Source organism: Scyliorhinus torazame, chromosome 24 (assembly GCF_047496885.1).
Source record: "Scyliorhinus torazame isolate Kashiwa2021f chromosome 24, sScyTor2.1, whole genome shotgun sequence".
Classification (NCBI taxonomy): Eukaryota; Metazoa; Chordata; class Chondrichthyes; order Carcharhiniformes; family Scyliorhinidae; genus Scyliorhinus; species Scyliorhinus torazame.
The window spans coordinates 40,912,042-40,932,027 of NC_092730.1; the positions used below are offsets into that span (position 1 = coordinate 40,912,042).

At 47.8% G+C, this 19,986-nt stretch overlaps 13 non-coding genes across 13 annotated transcripts; all 13 read left to right on the forward strand.

The window, feature by feature from the left end:
* Positions 1 to 1,620: 1,620 nt before the first annotated feature.
* Positions 1,621 to 1,703, forward strand: trnal-cag (transfer RNA leucine (anticodon CAG)). Its single transcript has one exon. It is a non-coding gene; the product is annotated as a tRNA-Leu (tRNA).
* Positions 1,704 to 2,405: 702 nt separating this feature from the next.
* Positions 2,406 to 2,488, forward strand: trnal-aag (transfer RNA leucine (anticodon AAG)). Its single transcript has one exon. It is a non-coding gene; the product is annotated as a tRNA-Leu (tRNA).
* A 675-nt stretch (positions 2,489 to 3,163) lies between these two features.
* On the forward strand, positions 3,164 to 3,235 carry trnag-ucc (transfer RNA glycine (anticodon UCC)). Its single transcript has one exon. It is a non-coding gene; the product is annotated as a tRNA-Gly (tRNA).
* Positions 3,236 to 4,396: 1,161 nt separating this feature from the next.
* trnal-aag (transfer RNA leucine (anticodon AAG)) lies at positions 4,397 to 4,479 on the forward strand. Its single transcript has one exon. It is a non-coding gene; the product is annotated as a tRNA-Leu (tRNA).
* A 675-nt stretch (positions 4,480 to 5,154) lies between these two features.
* On the forward strand, positions 5,155 to 5,226 carry trnag-ucc (transfer RNA glycine (anticodon UCC)). Its single transcript has one exon. It is a non-coding gene; the product is annotated as a tRNA-Gly (tRNA).
* A 1,161-nt stretch (positions 5,227 to 6,387) lies between these two features.
* Positions 6,388 to 6,470, forward strand: trnal-aag (transfer RNA leucine (anticodon AAG)). The gene has a single exon. It is a non-coding gene; the product is annotated as a tRNA-Leu (tRNA).
* Positions 6,471 to 7,136: 666 nt separating this feature from the next.
* On the forward strand, positions 7,137 to 7,208 carry trnag-ucc (transfer RNA glycine (anticodon UCC)). Its single transcript has one exon. It is a non-coding gene; the product is annotated as a tRNA-Gly (tRNA).
* Positions 7,209 to 8,369: 1,161 nt separating this feature from the next.
* On the forward strand, positions 8,370 to 8,452 carry trnal-aag (transfer RNA leucine (anticodon AAG)). Its single transcript has one exon. It is a non-coding gene; the product is annotated as a tRNA-Leu (tRNA).
* Positions 8,453 to 9,127: 675 nt separating this feature from the next.
* Positions 9,128 to 9,199, forward strand: trnag-acc (transfer RNA glycine (anticodon ACC)). Its single transcript has one exon. It is a non-coding gene; the product is annotated as a tRNA-Gly (tRNA).
* Positions 9,200 to 10,360: 1,161 nt separating this feature from the next.
* Positions 10,361 to 10,443, forward strand: trnal-aag (transfer RNA leucine (anticodon AAG)). The gene has a single exon. It is a non-coding gene; the product is annotated as a tRNA-Leu (tRNA).
* A 675-nt stretch (positions 10,444 to 11,118) lies between these two features.
* Positions 11,119 to 11,190, forward strand: trnag-ucc (transfer RNA glycine (anticodon UCC)). The gene has a single exon. It is a non-coding gene; the product is annotated as a tRNA-Gly (tRNA).
* Positions 11,191 to 12,351: 1,161 nt separating this feature from the next.
* trnal-aag (transfer RNA leucine (anticodon AAG)) lies at positions 12,352 to 12,434 on the forward strand. Its single transcript has one exon. It is a non-coding gene; the product is annotated as a tRNA-Leu (tRNA).
* A 676-nt stretch (positions 12,435 to 13,110) lies between these two features.
* Positions 13,111 to 13,182, forward strand: trnag-ucc (transfer RNA glycine (anticodon UCC)). Its single transcript has one exon. It is a non-coding gene; the product is annotated as a tRNA-Gly (tRNA).
* The last annotated feature ends 6,804 nt before the right edge of the window (positions 13,183 to 19,986 follow it).

Here is a 19,986-nt window from a genome sequence, read left to right on the forward strand (position 1 = left end):
CTGCCTCCTTCATTCCTGGGACTAATGTCAGGATGAGACTGCAAAAAGTTTCTGATAGGTATTTGCTGCAAAGCAAACATGAATCTGCGTTCTGTTAACTTTTGGTGTGAGGGAGAATGTAAATAGCAGAGAATAGCCTCGATTCCTCTACCTCGGGCTAATGGCCCAGCACGCTTCCACTGCGCACTCTGCTCCTTAAACCAGGAGCTACAACATTACTGCCTTGCGGTAGCCACACAACTATTCACTTCCTTATTTTTTCTTTCAACAGGAACACACTTTTGAACACACTAATACTGGTCAGCATAGTTCAGATAATTTATTTTCGTGCTGAATGGTTGTTCTGTGAAGGTGATGTGATTGATTCTGTGACGTTATTCTGATGGGAAAGTGGGGAGTGACTGGAATCACCTTCATAGAATGAAGTTCGTGACGGAAGTTTCACTCTCTGGGAACATTAATCACGCTGTTACTGATTTCTCCTCTGGAGACGTGTGTTCGAATCTCACTTCAGACATTCAACTTTCATCCGCGAGGATCCATTTCTCCAGCGAAGTGTTGAACCCGAGGATAATCCAATACCTCCGATTCAATGGGGAAGCGGTGGCCTCAGGACGTGAGATTCTTGCTTAAATACGCACAGCAAGACCGCGCAGGCAGAAGCCAAGTTCATGACGGGATGATCTGCTCAGTGACTCTGGTTGAGGAATTAATAATGATCACAGGTCTCCTGGTAAATTTTCACTTCCCTTGTTGGAAATAGTCTGGCTGCTTGGATTGGCGCAGGTGAATCCGTTGGCTTCTCCCAGAAAGTTCTTCTGCCGCCTTGACAGCATGAACTTCCTCGTGTTTGGACACTGGAGGCGTTATTCGGCTACTTGTCTGTGAAAGCAGCACCAGATGCAGCTGTGGAGAGAGATTCGAGTCGCAAGCATGCAACTGTATAATTGGATCCTTCACGCCGCTCAGATTTTAGACTCTCAATACCTTCGTGTGAGGAACAGGTCGGCGGGAGTTCGGTCTTTGTTAATTGCAGCAAACTGATCAATGCAGCAATGCGAAGCTCCTTAACCCCCAGCGGCTTGGAGAAGGACGGCACTCAGATAGAGGACTCTGGCTGGTGTTCAAAAATAGGAAAAGCACAACTGATTAAAAATGAAATGACAATGAAGATCGAATTTAACGTCCTTAGGTGAGCGATGGTGGTCTAGTGGTGAGCATAACTGCCTTCCAAGCAGTTGATCTAGGTTCGATTCCCGGCCGTCGCAGAAAAAACTTATTTCGAAAATTTGGGCAGCAAGGTAGCACAGTTGTTTCACAGCTCCAGGGTTCCAGGTTCGATTCCCGGCTTGGGTCACTGTCTGTGCGGAGTCTGCACGTTCTCCCCATGTCTGCGTGAATTTCACCCCGGGTGCTCCGGTTTCCTCCCACAGCATAAAGACGAGCTGGCTAGGGGAATTGGTCATGCGTAATTGCCCTTAGTGTCCAAAAAGGTAGGAAGGATTATTGGGTTGCGGGGTCAGGGTGATAGGATGGAATTGAGGTCTTAAGTGGATCGGTGCAGACTCGATGGGCTGAATATGTCTATTTGTGCACCGAGCATAACAGTTTCTGCAGCTCGTCAGGGTGGCCGAGCGGTCGAAGGCGCGGCGTTCAGGACGCAGTCTCCTCTGGAGGCGTGGGTTAGAATCCTACTTCTGACATTGCATTTTTTTCCACGAAGTTACGTTCCTCCAAAAATTGTTCAACCCCAGTAAGATCTCATACCTCCCATTCAATGGGGAAGCGGTGGCCTCGGGACGCGAGATTCGTACTAGAATTCGCACAGCAAGACCCCACAGTCAGAAGCCCAGTTCATGACTGGATGATCTGCTCAGTGACTCTGGTTGAGGAATTAATACTGATGCCAGGACTCCGGGTAAATTTCCACTTCCATTGTTGTAAATAGTCTGGCTGGTTGGATTGTCGGACGTGAATCAGCTGGCTTCTTCCAGAAAGTTCTTCTGCCGCCTTTACAGCATGAACATCCTCGTGTTTGGACACTGGAGGCGTTATTCGGCTACTTGTCTGTGAAAGCAGCACCAGATGCAGCTGTGCAGAGAGATTCCAGTCGCCAGGATGCAACTGTCTCATTGGATCCTTCCCGCCACTCAGATCGTAGACTCTTAATACCTTCGTGTAAGGAACAGTTAGACGGCAGTACGGACTTTGTTGATTGGAGCAAACTGATCAATGCAGAAATGAGAGCTCCTTAACACACAGCGTGTTGGAGAACGATCGCACTCAGATGCAAGAGTCTGGCTGGCGTTCAAAAATAGTAAAACCACATCTAGTTTGAAATGAAATGAAGATGAAAATTAAATTTAAATCGATTTGCGCATGGAGCATATCTTTGGCCACAGTGCGTCAGGATGGCCGAGCGGTCGAAGGCGCTGCGTTAAGGTCGCAGTCTCCTCTGGAGGCGTGGGTTCGAATCCCACTTCTGACATTCCCTTTTCCTCCACGTGGTTACGTTTCTCCAGCAAAATTTGCAACACCAGGACGATCCAATACCTCCCATTCAATGGGTAAGCGGTGGCCTCCTGGAATGAGATTCCTGCTGATATTCGCACAGCAAGACCCCACAGGCAGAAGCCCAGTTCATCACTGGATAATTTGCTCATGACTCTATTTGAGGAATTAATAATGATCCCAGGATTCCGGGTAAATGTCTCGTCTCTTGTTGAAATTTGTCTGGCTGGTTGGATTGTCGAGGTGTCTCAGTCGACATCTCCCAGAAAACTCATCTGCCGCATTTACTGGATGAATGTCCTCCTGCTTGGACCCTGAAGGGTTTTCTGGCTACTTGTTTGTGAAAGCAGCACCAGAAGCAGCTGTGGAGAGAGATTCCAGTCGCAAGGATGCAACTGTATAATTGGATCCTTCACGCCGCTCAGATCTTAGACTCTCAATACCTTCGTGTGAGGAACAGGTCGGCGGGAGTTCGGTCTTTGTTGATTGCAGCAAACTGATCAATGCAACGACGCGAAGTTCCTTAACTCCCAGCGGCTTGGAGAAGGCCGGCACTCAGATACAGGACTCTGGCTGGTGTTCAAAAATAGGAAAAGCACAACTGATTAGAAATGAAATGACAATGAAGATAGAATTTGAAGTTCTTCAGTGAGCGATGGTGGTGTAATGGTGAGCATAGCTGCCTTCCAAGCAGTTGACCTGGGTTCGATTTCCAGCCATCGCAGAAAAAGCTTATTTCGAAATTTTGGGCAGCAAGGTAGCACAGTTGTTTCACAGCTCCAGGGTTCCAGGTTCGATTCCCGGCTTGGGTCACTGTCTGTGCGGAGTCTGCACGTTCTCCCCATGTATGCGTGAATTTCACCCCGGGTGCTCCGGTTTCCTCCCACAGCAAAAAGACGAGCAGGCTCGGGGAATTGGTCATGCGTAATTGCCCTTAGTGTCCAAAAAGGTCGGAAGGATTATTGGGTTGCGGGGTGAGGGTGATAGGATGGAATTGAGGTCTTAAGTGGATCGGTGCAGACTCGATGGGCCGAATGGACTCCTTCTGCACTGTATGTTCTATGTCTATTTGTGCACCGAGCATAACAGTTTCTGCAGCTCGTCAGGGTGGCCGAGCGGCCGAAGGCGCGGCGTTAAGGACGCAGTCTCCTCTGGAGGCGTGGGTTAGAATCCTACTTCTGACATTGCCTTTTTTTCCACGAGGTTACATTTCTCCAAAAATTGTTCAACCGCAGGAATATCTCATACCTCCCATTCAATGGGGAAGCGGTGGCCTCGGGACGCGAGATTCGTACTTAAATTCGCACAGCAAGACCCCACAGTCAGAAGCTCAGTTCATGACTGGATGATCCGCTCAGTGACTCTGGTTGAGGAATTAATACTGATCCCAGGACTCCGGGTAAATTTCCACTTCCATTGTTGTAAATAGTCTGGCTGGTTGGATTGTCGGACGTGAATCAGCTGGCTTCTTCCAGAAAGTTCTTCTGCCGCCTTTACAGCATGAACATCCTCGTGTTTGGCACTGGAGGCGTTATTCGGCTACTTGTCTGTGAAAGCAGCACCAGATGCAGCTGTGCAGAGAGATTCCAGTCGCCAGGATGCAACTGTCTCATTGGATCCTTCCCGCCACTCAGATCTTAGACTCTTAATACCTTCGTGTAAGGAACAGTTAGACGGCAGTACGGACTTTGTTGATTGGAGCAAACTGATCAATGCAGAAATGAGAGCTCCTTAACACACAGCGCGTTGGAGAACGATCGCACTCAGATGCAAGAGTCTGGCTGGCGTTCAAAAATAGTAAAACCACATCTAGTTTGAAATGAAATGAAGATGAAAATTAAATTTAAATCGATTTGCGCATGGAGCATATCTTTGGCCACAGTGCGTCAGAATGGCTGAGCGGTCGAAGGCGCTGCGTTAAGGTCGCAGTTTCCTCTGGAGGCGTGGGTTCGAATCCCACTTCTGACATTCCCTTTTCCTCCACGTGGTTACGTTTCTCCAGCAAAATTTGCAACACCAGGACGATCCAATAGCTCCCATTCAATGGGGAAGCGGTGGCCTCCTGGAATGAGATTCCTGCTGATATTCGCACAGCAAGACCCCACAGGCAGAAGACCAGTTCATCACTGGACAATCTGCTCATGACTCTATTTGAGGAATTAATAATGATCCCAGGATTCCGGGTAAATGTCTCGTCTCTTGTTGTAAATAGTCTGGCTGGTTGGATTGTCGAGGTGTCTCAGTCGACATCTCCCAGAAAACTCTTCTGCCGCCTTTACTGGATGAACGCCCTCCTGTTTGGACACTGAAGGGTTTTCTGGCTACTTGTTTGTGAAAGCAGCACCAGAAGCAGCTGTGGAGAGAGATTCCAGTCGCAAGGATGCAACTGTATAATTGGATCCTTCACGCCGCTCAGATCTTAGACTCTCAATACCTTCGCGTGAGGAACAGGTCGGCGGGAGTTCGGTCTTTGTTGATTGCAGCAAACTGATCAATGCAACAATGCGAAGCTCCTTAACGCCCAGCGGCTTGGAGAAGGACGGCACTCAGATACAGGACTCTGGCTGGTGTTCAAAAATAGGAAAAGCACAACTGATTAGAAATGAAATGACAATGAAGATGGAATTTAAAGCTCTTCAGTGAGCGATGGTGGTATAGTGGTGAGCATAGCTGCCTTCCAAGCAGTTGACCTGGGTTCGATTCCCGGCCATCGCAGAAAAAACTTATTTCGAAATTTTGGGCAGCAAGGTGGCACAGTAGTTTCACAGCTCCAGGGTTCCAGGTTCGATTCCCGGCTTGGGTCACTGTCTGTGCGGAGTCTGCACGTTCTCCCCATGTCTGCGTGAATTTCACCCCGGGTGCTCCGGTTTCCTCCCACAGCAAAAAGACGAGCAGGCTCGGGGAATTGGTCATGCGTAATTGCCCTTAGTGTCCAAAAAGGTCGGAAGGATTATTGGGTTGCGGGGTGAGGGTGATAGGATGGAATTGAGGTCTTAAGTGGATCGGTGCAGACTCGATGGGCCGAATGGACTCCTTCTGCACTGTATGTTCTATGTCTATTTGTGCACCGAGCATAACAGTTTCTGCAGCTCGTCAGGGTGGCCGAGCGGCCGAAGGCGCGGCGTTAAGGACGCAGTCTCCTCTGGAGGCGTGGGTTAGAATCCTACTTCTGACATTGCCTTTTTTTCCACGAGGTTACATTTCTCCAAAAATTGTTCAACCCCAGGAATATCTCATACCTCCCATTCAATGGGGAAACGGTGGCCTCGGGACGCGAGATTCGTACTTAAATTCGCACAGCAAGACCCCACAGTCAGAAGCTCAGTTCATGACTGGATGATCCGCTCAGTGACTCTGGTTGAGGAATTAATACTGATCCCAGGACTCTGGGTAAATTTCCACTTCCATTGTTGTAAATAGTCTGGCTGGTTGGATTGTCGGACGTGAATCAGCTGGCTTCTTCCAGAAAGTTCTTCTGCCGCCTTTACAGCATGAACATCCTCGTGTTTGGCACAGGAGGCGTTATTCGGCTACTTGTCTGTGAAAGCAGCACCAGATGCAGCTGTGCAGAGAGATTCCAGTCGCCAGGATGCAACTGTCTCATTGGATCCTTCCCGCCACTCAGATCTTAGACTCTTAATACCTTCGTGTAAGGAACAGTTAGACGGCAGTACGGACTTTGTTGATTGGAGCAAACTGATCAATACAGAAATGAGAGCTCCTTAACACACAGCGCGTTGGAGAACGATCGCACTCAGATGCAAGAGTCTGGCTGGCGTTCAAAAATAGTAAAACCACATCTAGTTTGAAATGAAATGAAGATGAAAATGAAATTTAAATCGATTTGCGCATGGCGCATATCTTTGGCCACAGTGCGTCAGGATGGCTGAGCGGTCGAAGGCGCTGCGTTAAGGTCGCAGTTTTCTCTGGAGGCGTGGGTTCGAATCCCACTTCTGACATTCCCTTTTCCCCCACGTGGTTACGTTTCTCCAGCAAAATTTGCAACACCAGGACGATCCAATACCTCCCATGCAATGGGTAAGCGGTGGCCTCCTGGAATGAGATTCCTGCTGATATTCGCACAGCAAGACCCCACAGGCAGAAGACCAGTTCATCACTGGACAATCTGCTCATGACTCTATTTGAGGAATTAATAATGATCCCAGGATTCCGGGTAAATGTCTCGTCTCTTGTTGTAAATAGTCTGGCTGGTTGGATTGTCGAGGTGTCTCAGTCGACATCTCCCAGAAAACTCTTCTGCCGCCTTTACTGGATGAACGCCCTCCTGTTTGGACACTGAAGGGTTTTCTGGCTACTTGTTTGTGAAAGCAGCACCAGAAGCAGCTGTGGAGAGAGATTCCAGTCGCAAGGATGCAACTGTATAATTGGATCCTTCACGCCGCTCAGATCTTAGACTCTCAATACCTTCGCGTGAGGAACAGGTCGGCGGGAGTTCGGTCTTTGTTGATTGCAGCAAACTGATCAATGCAACAATGCGAAGCTCCTTAACGCCCAGCGGCTTGGAGAAGGACGGCACTCAGATACAGGACTCTGGCTGGTGTTCAAAAATAGGAAAAGCACAACTGATTAGAAATGAAATGACAATGAAGATGGTATTTCAGTGTGCGATGGTGGTATAGTGGTGAGCATCGCTGCCTTCCAAGCAGTTGACCTGGGTTCGATTCCCGGCTATCGCAGAAAAAACTTATTTCGAAATTTTGGGCAGCAAGGTGGCACAGTAGTTTCACAGCTCCAGGGTTCCAGGTTCGATTCCCGGCTTGGGTCACTGTCTGTGCGGAGTCTGCACGTTCTCCCCATGTCTGCGTGAATTTCACCCCGGGTGCTCCGGTTTCCTCCCACAGCAAAAAGACGAGCAGGCTCGGGGAATTGGTCATGCGTAATTGCCCTTAGTGTCCAAAAAGGTCGGAAGGATTATTGGGTTGCGGGGTGAGGGTGATAGGATGGAATTGAGGTCTTAAGTGGATCGGTGCAGACTCGATGGGCCGAATGGACTCCTTCTGCACTGTATGTTCTATGTCTATTTGTGCACCGAGCATAACAGTTTCTGCAGCTCGTCAGGGTGGCCGAGCGGCCGAAGGCGCGGCGTTAAGGACGCAGTCTCCTCTGGAGGCGTGGGTTAGAATCCTACTTCTGACATTGCCTTTTTTTCCACGAGGTTACATTTCTCCAAAAATTGTTCAACCCCAGGAATATCTCATACCTCCCATTCAATGGGGAAACGGTGGCCTCGGGACGCGAGATTCGTACTTAAATTCGCACAGCAAGACCCCACAGTCAGAAGCTCAGTTCATGACTGGATGATCCGCTCAGTGACTCTGGTTGGGGAATTAATACTGATCCCAGGACTCTGGGTAAATTTCCACTTCCATTGTTGTAAATAGTCTGGCTGGTTGGATTGTCGGACGTGAATCAGCTGGCTTCTTCCAGAAAGTTCTTCTGCCGCCTTTACAGCATGAACATCCTCGTGTTTGGCACAGGAGGCGTTATTCGGCTACTTGTCTGTGAAAGCAGCACCAGATGCAGCTGTGCAGAGAGATTCCAGTCGCCAGGATGCAACTGTCTCATTGGATCCTTCCCGCCACTCAGATCTTAGACTCTTAATACCTTCGTGTAAGGAACAGTTAGACGGCAGTACGGACTTTGTTGATTGGAGCAAACTGATCAATACAGAAATGAGAGCTCCTTAACACACAGCGCGTTGGAGAACGATCGCACTCAGATGCAAGAGTCTGGCTGGCGTTCAAAAATAGTAAAACCACATCTAGTTTGAAATGAAATGAAGATGAAAATGAAATTTAAATCGATTTGCGCATGGCGCATATCTTTGGCCACAGTGCGTCAGGATGGCTGAGCGGTCGAAGGCGCTGCGTTAAGGTCGCAGTTTCCTCTGGAGGCGTGGGTTCGAATCCCACTTCTGACATTCCCTTTTCCCCCACGTGGTTACGTTTCTCCAGCAAAATTTGCAACACCAGGACGATCCAATACCTCCCATTCAATGGGTAAGCGGTGGCCTCCTGGAATGAGATTCCTGCTGATATTCGCACAGCAAGACCCCACAGGCAGAAGCCCAGTTCATCACTGGATAATCTGCTCATGACTCTATTTGAGGAATTAATAATGATCCCAGGATTCCGGGTAAATGTCTCGTCTCTTGTTGTAAATAGTCTGGCTGGTTGGATTGTCGAGGTGTCTCAGTCGACATCTCCCAGAAAACTCTTCTGCCGCCTTTACTGGATGAACGTCCTCCTGTTTGGACACTGAAGGGTTTTCTGGCTCCTTGTTTGTGAAAGCAGCACCAGAAGCAGCTGTGGAGAGAGATTCCAGTCGCAAGGATGCAACTGTATAATTGGATCCTTCACGCAGCTCAGATCTTAGACTCTCAATACCTTCGTGTGAGGAACAGGTCGGCGGGAGTTCGGTCTTTGTTGATTGCAGCAAACTGATCAATGCAACAATGCGAAGCTCCTTAACGCCCAGCGGCTTGGAGAAGGACGGCACTCAGACACAGGACTCTGGCTGGTGTTCAAAAATAGGAAAAGCACAACTGATTAGAAATGAAATGACAATGAAGATGGAATTTAAAGTTCTTCAGTGAGCGATGGTGGTATAATGGTGAGCATAGCTGCCTACCAAGCAGTTGACCTGGGTTCGATTCCCGGCCATCGCAGAAAAAACTTATTTCGAACTTTTGGGCAGCAAGGTAGCACAGTTGTTTCACAGCTCCAGGGTTCCAGGTTCGATTCCCGGCTTGGGTCACTGTCTGTGCGGAGTCTGCACGTTCTCCCCATGTCTGCGTGAATTTCACCCCGGGTGCTCCGGTTTCCTCCCACAGCAAAAAGACGAGCAGGCTCGGGGAATTGGTCATGCGTAATTGCCCTTAGTGCCCAAAAAGGTCGGAAGGATTATTGGGTTGCGGGGTGAGGGTGATAGGATGGAATTGAGGTCTTAAGTGGATCGGTGCAGACTCGATGGGCCGAATGGACTCCTTCTGCACTGTATGTTCTATGTCTATTTGTGCACCGAGCATAACAGTTTCTGCAGCTCGTCAGGGTGGCCGAGCGGCCGAAGGCGCGGCGTTAAGGACGCAGTCTCCTCTGGAGGCGTGGGTTAGAATCCTACTTCTGACATTGCCTTTTTTTCCACGAGGTTACATTTCTCCAAAAATTGTTCAACCCCAGGAATATCTCATACCTCCCATTCAATGGGGAAGCGGTGGCCTCGGGACGCGAGATTCGTACTTAAATTCGCACAGCAAGGCCCCACAGTCAGAAGCTCAGTTCATGACTGGATGATCCGCTCAGTGACTCTGGTTGAGGAATTAATACTGATCCCAGGACTCTGGGTAAATTTCCACTTCCATTGTTGTAAATAGTCTGGCTGGTTGGATTGTCGGACGTGAATCAGCTGGCTTCTTCCAGAAAGTTCTTCTGCCGCCTTTACAGCATGAACATCCTCGTGTTTGGCACTGGAGGCGTTATTCGGCTACTTGTCTGTGAAAGCAGCACCAGATGCAGCTGTGCAGAGAGATTCCAGTCGCCAGGATGCAACTGTCTCATTGGATCCTTCCCGCCACTCAGATCTTAGACTCTTAATACCTTCGTGTAAGGAACAGTTAGACGGCAGTACGGACTTTGTTGATTGGAGCAAACTGATCAATGCAGAAATGAGAGCTCCTTAACACACAGCGCGTTGGAGGACGATCGCACTCAGTTGCAAGAGTCTGGCTGGCGTTCAAAAATAGTAAAACCACATCTAGTTTGAAATGAAATGAAGATGAAAATTAAATTTAAATCGATTTGTGCATGGAGCATATCTAAGGCGACAGTGCGTCAGGATGGCCGAGCGGTCGAAGGCGCTGCGTTAAGGTCGCAGTCTCCTCTGGAGGCGTGGGTTCGAATCCCACTTCTGACATTCCCTTTTCCTCCACGTGGTTACGTTTCTCCAGCAAAATTTGCAACACCAGGACGATCCAATACCTCCCATTCAATGGGGAAGCGGTGGCCTCCTGGAATGAGATTCCTGCTGATATTCGCACAGCAAGACCCCACAGGCAGAAGCCCTGTTCATCACTGGACAATCTGCTCATGACTATATTTGAGGAATTAATAATGATCCCAGGATTCCGGGTAAATGTCTCGTCTCTTGTTGTAAATAGTCTGGCTGGTTGGATTGTCGAGGTGTCTCAGTCGACATCTCCCAGAAAACTCTTCTGCCGCCTTTACTGGATGAACGTCCTCCTGTTTGGACACTGAAGGGTTTTCTGGCTACTTGTTTGTGAAAGCAGCACCAGAAGCAGCTGTGGAGAGAGATTCCAGTCGCAAGGATGCAACTGTATAATTGGATCCTTCACGCCGCTCAGATCTTAGACTCTCAATATCTTCATGTGAGGAACAGGTCGGCGGGAGTTCGGTCTTTGTTGATTGCAGCAAACTGATCAATGCAACGACGCGAAGCTCCTTAACCCCCAGCGGCTTGGAGAAGGACGGCACTCAGATACAGGACTCTGGCTGGTGTTCAAAAATAGGAAAAGCACAACTGATTAGAAATGAAATGACAATGAAGATGGAATTTAAAGTTCTTCAGTGAGCGATGGTGGTATAATGGTGAGCATAGCTGCCTTCCAAGCAGTTGACCTGGGTTCGATTCCCGGCCATCGCAGAAAAAAATTATTTCGAAATTTTGGGCAGCAAGGTGGCACAGTAGTTTCACAGCTCCAGGATTCCAGGTTCGATTCCCGGCTTGGGTCACTGACTGTACGGAGTCTGCACGTTCTCCCCATGTCTGCGTGAATTTCAACCCGGGTGCTCCGGTTTCCTCCCACAGCATAAAGACGAGCTGGCTCGGGTAATTGGTCATGCGTAATTGCCCTTAGTGTCCAAAAAGGTAGGAAGGATTATTGGGTTGCAGGGTGAGGGTGATAGGATGGAATTGAGGTCTTAAGTGGATCGGTGCAGACACGATGGGCCGAATAGACTCCTTCTGCACTGTATGTTCTATGTCTATTTGTGCACGGAGCATAACATTTTCTGCAGCTCGTCAGGAGGGCCGAGCGATCGAAGGCGCTGCGTTAAGGACGCTGTCTCCTCTGGAGGCGTGGGTTAGAATCCTACTTCTGACATTGCCTTTTTTTCCACGAGGTTACATTTCTCCAAAAATTGTTCAACCCCAGGAAGATCTAATACCTCCCATTCAATGGGGATGCGGTGGCCTCGGTTCGCGAGATTCGTACTTCAATTCGCACAGCAAGACCCCACAGTCAGAAGCCCAGTTCATGACTGGATGATCTGCTCAGTGACTCTGGTTGAGGAATTAATACTGATGCCAGGACTCCGGGTAAATTTCCACTTCCATTGTTGTAAATAGTCTGGCTGGTTGGATTGTCGGACGTGAATCAGCTGGCTTCTTCCAGAAAGTTCTTCTGCCGCCTTTACAGCCTGAACATCCACGTGTTTGGACGCTGGAGGCGTTATTCGGCTACTTGTTTGTGAAAGCAGCACCAGAACCAGCTGTGAGAGAGATTCCAGTCGCCAGGATGCAACTGTCTCATTGGATCCTTCCCGCCACTCAGATCTTAGACTCTTAATACCTTCGTGTAAGGAACAGTTAGACGGCAGTACGGACTTTGTTGATTGGAGCAAACTGATCAATGCAGAAATGAGAGCTCCTTAACACACAGCGTGTTGGAGAACGATCGCACTCAGATGCAAGAGTCTGGCTGGCGTTCAAAAATAGTTAAACCACATCTAGTTTGAAATGAAATGAAGATGAAAATTAAATTTAAATCGATTTGCGCATGGAGCACATCTTTAGCCGCCGTGCTTCAGGATGGCCGAGCGGTCGAAGGCGCTGCGTTAAGGTCGCAGTTTCCTCTGGAGGCGTGGGTTCGAATCCCACTTCTGACATTCCCTTTTCCTCCACGTGGTTACATTTCTCCAGCAACATTTGCAACACCAGGAAGATCCAATAATTCCCATTCAATGCGGAAGCGGTGGACTCCGGGAATGAGATTCCTCCTGATATTCGCACAGCAAGACCCCACAGGCAGAAGCCCTGTTCGCAACTGGATAATCTGCTCAGTGACTCTATTTGAGGAATTAATAATGATCCCAGGATTCCGGGTAAATGTCTCGTCTCTTGTTGTAAATAGTCTGGCTGGTTGGATTATTGAGGTGTCTCAGTCGACATCTCCCAGAAAACTCTACTGCCGCCTTTACTGGATGAGCGACCTCCTGTTTTGACACTGAAGGGTTCTCTGGCTACTTGTTTGTGAAAGCAGCACCAGAATCAGCTGTGGAGAGAGATTCCAGTCGCAAGGATGCAACTGTATAATTGGATCCTTCACGCCGCTCAGATCTTAGACTCTCAATACCGTCGTGTGAGGAACAGGTCGGCGGGAGTTCGGTCTTTGTTGATTGCAGCAAACTGATCAATGCATCAATGCGAAGCTCCTTAGCCCCCAGCGGCTTGGAGAAGGACGGTACTCAGATTCAGGATTATGGCTGGTGTTCAAAAATAGGAAAAGCACAACTGATTAGAAATAAAATGCGAATGAAGATCTAATTTAAAGCGGGTCTGTGAGCGATGGTGGTACAGTGGTGAGCATAGTTGCCTTCCAAGCAGTTGACCCGTGTTCGATTCTCGGCCATCGCAGAAGAAATTTATGTCGAAATTTTGGACAGCAAGGTAGCATCGTGGTTAGCTCAGTTGCTTCACAGCACCAGGGTTCCAGTTTCGATTCCCGGCTTCGGTCACTGTCTGTGCGGAGTCTGCATGTTCTCCCTGTGTCTGCGTGAATTTCACCCGGATGCTCCGGTTTCCTCCTCCAGCCCATAGACGTGCAGGCTAGGTGAATTGGCCATGCAAAATTGCCCTTCGTGTCCACAAAGGTAGGAAGGATTATCCGGTTGCGGGATGAGGGTGATAGGGTGGAATTGAGGGCTTAAGTGGGTCGCTGCAGACTCGATGGGCCGAATGGCCTCCTACAGCACTGTATGTTCTATGTCTATGTCTATTTGTGCACGGAGCATAACATTTCCCCCAGCTCGTCAGGATGGCCAAACTGTCTTGCTGGAGGCGAGGGTTCGAATGCCACCTCTGACATTAACTTTTCTTCCACGTGCTTACATTTCTCCAGCAAAATGTTCAGGCCCAGGAAGATCCAATACCTCCCATTCAAAGGGGAAGCGGTGGCCTCGGGACGTGAGATTCGTTCTTAAATTCGCACAGCAAGTTCCCACAGGCAGAAGCCAAGTTCATGACGGCATGATCTGCTCAGTAACTCTGGATCAGGAATGAATAATGATCCCAGGACTCCGGGTAAATTTCCACTTCCCTTGTTGTAAATAGTCTGGCATGTTGTATTGGCGGATGTAAATAAGTTGGCTTCTCCCAGAATGTTCTTCTGCCGCCTTTACAGCATGAACATCCTCGTGTTTGGACACTGGAGGGGTTATTAGGCTACTAGCCTGTGAAAGCAGCACCAGAAGCAGCTGTGCAGAGAGATTCCAGTCGCCAAGATGCAACTGTCTCATTGGATCCTTCCCGCCACCCAGATCTTAGACTCTTAATACCTTCGTGTAAGGAACAGTTAGACGGCAGTACGGACTTTGTTGATTAGAGCAAACTGATCAATGCAGAAATGAGAGCTCCTTAACACACAGCGCGTTGGAGAACGATCGCACTCAGATGCAAGAGTCTGGCTGCCGTTCAAAAATAGTAAAACCACATCTAGTTTGAAATGAAATGAAGATGAAAATTGAATTTAAATCGATACGCCGATGGAGCATAGCTTTGGTTACAGCGCGTCAGGATGGCCGAGCGGTCGAAGGCGCTGCGTTAAGGTTGCAGTCTCCCCTGAAGGCGTGGGTTCGAATCCTAGTTTTGACATTAACTTTTCCTCCACGTGGTTACGTTTCTCCAGCAAAATGTGCAACCCCAGGAAGACTCAATGGGGAAGCGGTGGCCTCCGGGAATGAGATTCCTGCTTACATTCGCACAGCAAGACCTCACAGGCAGAAGCCCAGTTCATAACTGGATAATATAAGAACTAGGAGCAGGAGTAGGCCATCTGGCCCCTCGAGCCTGCTCCACCATTCAATGAGATCATGGCTGATCTTTTGTGGACTCAGCTCCACTTTCCGGCCCGAACACCATAACCCTTAATCCCTTTATTCTTCAAAAAACTATCGATCCTTATCTTAAAAACATTTAATGAAGGAGCCTCTACTGCTTCACTGGGCAAGGAATTCCATAGATTCACAACGCTTTGGGTGAAGAAGTTCCTTCCAAACTCAGTCCTAAATCTACTTCCCCTTATTTTGAGGCTATGCCCCCTAGTTCTGTTTTCACCCGCCAGTGGAAACAACCTGCCCGCATCAATCCTTTCTATTCCCTTCATAATCTCATATGTTTCAATAAGATCCCCCCCTCATCCTTCTAAATTCCAATGAGTATAGTCCCAGTCTACTCAACCTCTCCTCGTAATCCAACCCCTTCAGCTCTGGGATTAACCTAGTGAATCTCCTCTGCACACCCTCCAGTGCCAGTACGTCCTTTCTCAAGTAAGGAGACCAAAACTGAACACAATACTCTAGGTGTGGCCTCACGAACACCTTATACAATTGCAGCAGAACCTCCCCAGTCTTAAACTCCATCCCTCTAGCAATGAAGGACAAAATTCCATTTGCCTTCTTAATCACCTGTTGCACCTGAAAACCAACTTTTTGAGACTCATGCACTAGAACACCCAGGTCTCTCTGCACAGCAGCATGTTTTAATATTTTATCATTTAAATAATAATCTCTTTTGCTGTTATTCCTACCAAAATGGATAGCCTCACATTTGTCAACATTGTATTCCATCTGCCAGACCCTAGCCCATTCACTTAGCCTATCCAAATCCCTCTGCAGACTTCCAATATCCTCTGCACTTTTTGCTTTACCACTTATCTTAGTGTCGTATGCAAACTTGGACACATTGCCCTTGGTCCCCAACTCCAAATCATCGATGTAAATTGTGAACAGTTGTGGGCCCAACACTGATCACTGAGGGACACCACTAGCTACTGATTGCCAACCAGAGAAACACCCATTAATCCCCACTCTTTGCTTTCTATTAATTAACCAATCCTCTATCCATGCTACTACTTTCCCCTTAATGCCATGCATCTTTATCTGATGCAACAACCTTTTGTGTGGCACCTTGTCAAAGGCTTTCTGGAAATCCAGATATACCAGATATACCACATCCATTGGCTCCGCGTTATCTACCGCACTGTTAATGTCCTCAAAATATTCCACTAAATTAGTTAGGCGCGACCTGCCCTTTATGAACCCATCCTGCGCCTGTCCAGTGGGACAATTTCCATCCAGATGCCTCGCTATTTCTTCCTTGATGATAGATACCAGCATCTTCCCTACTACCGAAGTTAAGCTCACTGGCCTATAATTACGCGCTTTCTGCCTACCTCCTTTTTTAAACAGTGGTGTCACGTTTGCTAATTTCCAATCCGCCGGGACGGCCCCAGATAATTTTGGTAAATTATCACTAGTGCATTTGCAATTTCCCTAGCCATCCCTTTTAGCACTCTGGGATGCATTCCATCATGTCCAGGAGACTTGTCTACCTTTAGCCCCATGAGCTTGCCCATCACTACCTCCTTGGTGATAACAATCCTCTCAAGGTCCTCACCTGTCATAGCCTCATTTCCATCAGTCACTGGCATGTTATTTGTGTCTTCCACTGTGAAGACCGACCCAAAAAACCTGTTCAGTTCCTCAGCCATTTCCTCATCTCCCATTACTAAATCTCCCTTCTCATCCTCTAAAGGACAAATATTTACCTTAGCCACTCTTTTTTGTTTTATGTATTTGTAGAAACCTTTACTATCTGTTTTTATATTCTGAGCAAGTTTACTCTCATAATCTATCTTACTCTTCTTTATAGCTTTTTTAGTAGCTTTCTGTTGCCCCCTAAAGATTTCCCAGTCCTCTAGTCTCCCACTGATCTTTGCTACTTTGTCTGTTTTATCCTTCAATTTGATACTCTCCCTTATTTCCTTAGATATTGACGGTCGATTTTCCCTCTTTTTACCGCCCTTCCTTTTTGTTGGCATCTACCTTTGCTGAGCACTGTGAAAAATCACTTGGAAGGTTCTCCACTGTTTCTCAACTGTTTCACAATAAAATATTTGCTCCCAGTCTACCTTAGCTAGTTCTTCTCTCATCCCATTGTAATCTCCTTTGTTTAAGCGCAAAACACTAGTGCTTGATTTTACCTTCTCACCCTCCATCTGTATTTTAAATTCCATCATATTGTGATCGCTCCTTCCGAGAGGTTCCCTAACTATGAGATCCTGAATCAATCCTGTCTCATTACACAGGACCAGATCTAGGACCGCTTGTTCCCTCGTAGGTTCCACCTAGGAAACTATCGCGGATACATTCTATAAACTCCTCCTCAAGGCTGCCTTGACTGACCTGGTTAAACCAATCAACATGTAGATTAAAATCCCCCATGATAACTGTTGTACCATTTCTACATGCATCTGTTATTTCATTGTTTATTGCCTGCCCCACCATAATGTTACTATTTGGTGGCCTATAGATTACTCCTATCAGTGACTTTTTCGCCTTACTATTCCTGATTTCCACCCAAATGGATTCAACCTTATCCTCCATAGCACCGGTGTCACCCCTTACTGTTGCCCGGATGTCATCCTTAAATAACAGAGCTACACCACCTCCCTTACCATCCACTCTGTCCTTCCGAAAGGTTTGATACCCTCGGATATTTAACTCCCAGTCGTGACCATCCTTTAACCATGTTTCAGTAATGGCCACGAAATCATAGTCATTCACGACGATTTGCGCCATCAACTCATTTACCTTATTCTGAATAATACGAGCATTCAGGTAAAGTACACTTATGGTGGCTTTTTTACCTCTGTTCTGCATCTTAACACCTCGATCAGTAACCTCTCCTTAGTTATATTTCCTCTTAACCTTTCTCCTAATTTTCCTTGTCATCGAACCCATATCTTCCTGTAACAACCTGCCGCGTTGCTTAACATTAATGTTTTCACTTCCCGTTTTATTTCTTTTAGTATTCGTGGTCCTATTCACTGAGCTCCCCTCAGTCACTGTACCTTGTACTGTCGCCCTTTTAGATTTTTGACTATGGCTTCTCTGCCTTACACTTTCCCCATTACTGCCTTTTGTTTCTGTCCCTGTTTTACTACCTTCCAACTTCCTGCATCGGTTCCCATCCCCCTGCCACATTAGTTTAAACTCTCCCCAACAGCTCTAGCAAACACCACCCCCCCCCCCCCCCACTAGGGCATCAGTTCCAGTCCTGCCCAGGTGCAGACCGTCCGGTTTGTACTGGTCCCACCTCCCCCAGAACCGGTTCCAATGTCCCAGGAATTTGAATCCCTCCCTCTTGCACCATCTCTCGAGCCACGTATTCATCCTCTCTATCCTGACACTCCTACTCTGACTAGCTCGTGGCACTGGTAGCAATCCTGAGATTACTACCTTTGAGGTCCTACTTTTTAGTTTTCCTCCTAGCTCCCTAAATTCAGCTTGTAGGACCTTGTCCCGTTTTTTACCTATATCGTTGGTGCATATGTGCACCACGACAGCTGGCTGTTCACCCCCCCCCCCCCCCCCCCCAGAATGTCCTGCAGCCGCTCCGAGACATCCTTGACCCTTGCACCAGGGAGGCAACATACCATCCTGGAGCCTCGATTGCGTCCGCAGAACCGCCTGTCTATTCCCCTTACAATTGAGTCCCCTATCACTATAGCCCTGCCATTCTTCTTCCTGCCCAGCTGCGCAGCAGAGCCAGCCACGGTGCCATGAACCTGGCTGCTGCTGCCTTCCCCTGGTGAGCCATCTCCCTCAACAGTATCCAATGCAGTATATCTGTTGTGCAGGGAGATGACCGCAGAGGACACCTGCACTGCCTTCCTACTCTTGCTCTGTCTTTTGGTCACCCATTTACTATCTCCCTCAGTACCTTTCACCTGCTACTTGTTTCTAGCTTGAAATTAAATGACGACGAAGATAGAATTTTAATCCATTTGTGCACGCAGCATATCTTTTGCGACAGCGCGTCAGGATGGTCGAGCGTTCGAAGGCACTGCGTTAAGGTCACAGTCTCCTCTGGAGGCATGGGTCCGAATCCCACTGCTGATATTAACTTTTCCTCCACGAGGTTACATTTCTCCAGCAAAATGTTCACCCCAGGAAGATCCAATGCCTCCCATTCACCGGGGAAGAGGCGGCCTCAGGACGTGAGAATCCTGCTTAAATTGGCACAGCAAAACCCAACAGGAAAAGATCAGTTACTGACTGGATAATCAGATCTGTGACTCTGGCACTCAGATACAGGGTTCAAAAATAGTAACAGCACATCAAGTTTGAAATGAAATGACGATGAATATAGAATTCAAATCGCTTTGTGCATTCCACTGAAACAATTTACCATTTCCTCCGAAGCAAAGCTTATTTTATCAAGTCAATGTGCTTCTTAATTCCTGTTAAATTTTGTTTCCTTGCTGATGTAAAATCAAAAGAAAGACTTTTTGTCCCTTGGTTTTATATCGGGATCACTGGGTCAATTTGGTTCTTTCTGGTTTGGTGGCGTCCACTGCGAACAGAACAATAGACATAAGTGAGCAGTCTTTACAAATAGAAGAGTCGAGCACAAGAGCAATGCCGCTATGCAGATTCTTCATAAAATCCTGAAAGAGAAATAGAAAATGTTGGATAACTCGACTGGTATGGCAACATCTGTGGAGAGAGAAAGACAGTTACAGTTCCGAATCCAGTACGACACTCCCTCCCATTCTCTGTTTCCATCTCCATAGCTGCTGCCAGGCCTGTTAAGGATTTCCAGCATTTTCTGTTTTTATCACGGGATTACACGCCAGCTCTAGGCGGCTGTCATGGGCACGGTGGGCGGAATGGACTCATCCTGATCTGTAACCATTTTTTGATTCTCTAAACAAGAGTTAGCAACGGGAAGTATCCAATTGGAGAGTTGCACCCTGGCGTATGTAATCTCCCTCCACAGCTGCTGCCGGTGCTACTTTCACAGACATGTAGCCGAAGAACACCTCCAGTGGACAAAACAGAAGGAAATTCATCCAGTGGAGGCGACAGAGAAGGATTGTGGAAGAGATCAACTGAGTCACCTTGACTGTACTGTGGACAGCCGAAGAACTGATGTCAAGGAGCGGTTAAGCTCCAAACATGACCTTCGCCCCTCCCTCCTTTTCCTCCAAACTGCTCCCGAGTTCAGTCAATGGGACCATATCGATCGCACAGATGTTATAAAGTCCTTGCAGGGCTCGGCGGGGGTTTGAACCCGGGACTAATCGCATTTTGCCGATCAGAAGACCTTAAGCGAGAATCATACCCCTAGATCAACGAACAAGCCGGAGATCAGTAT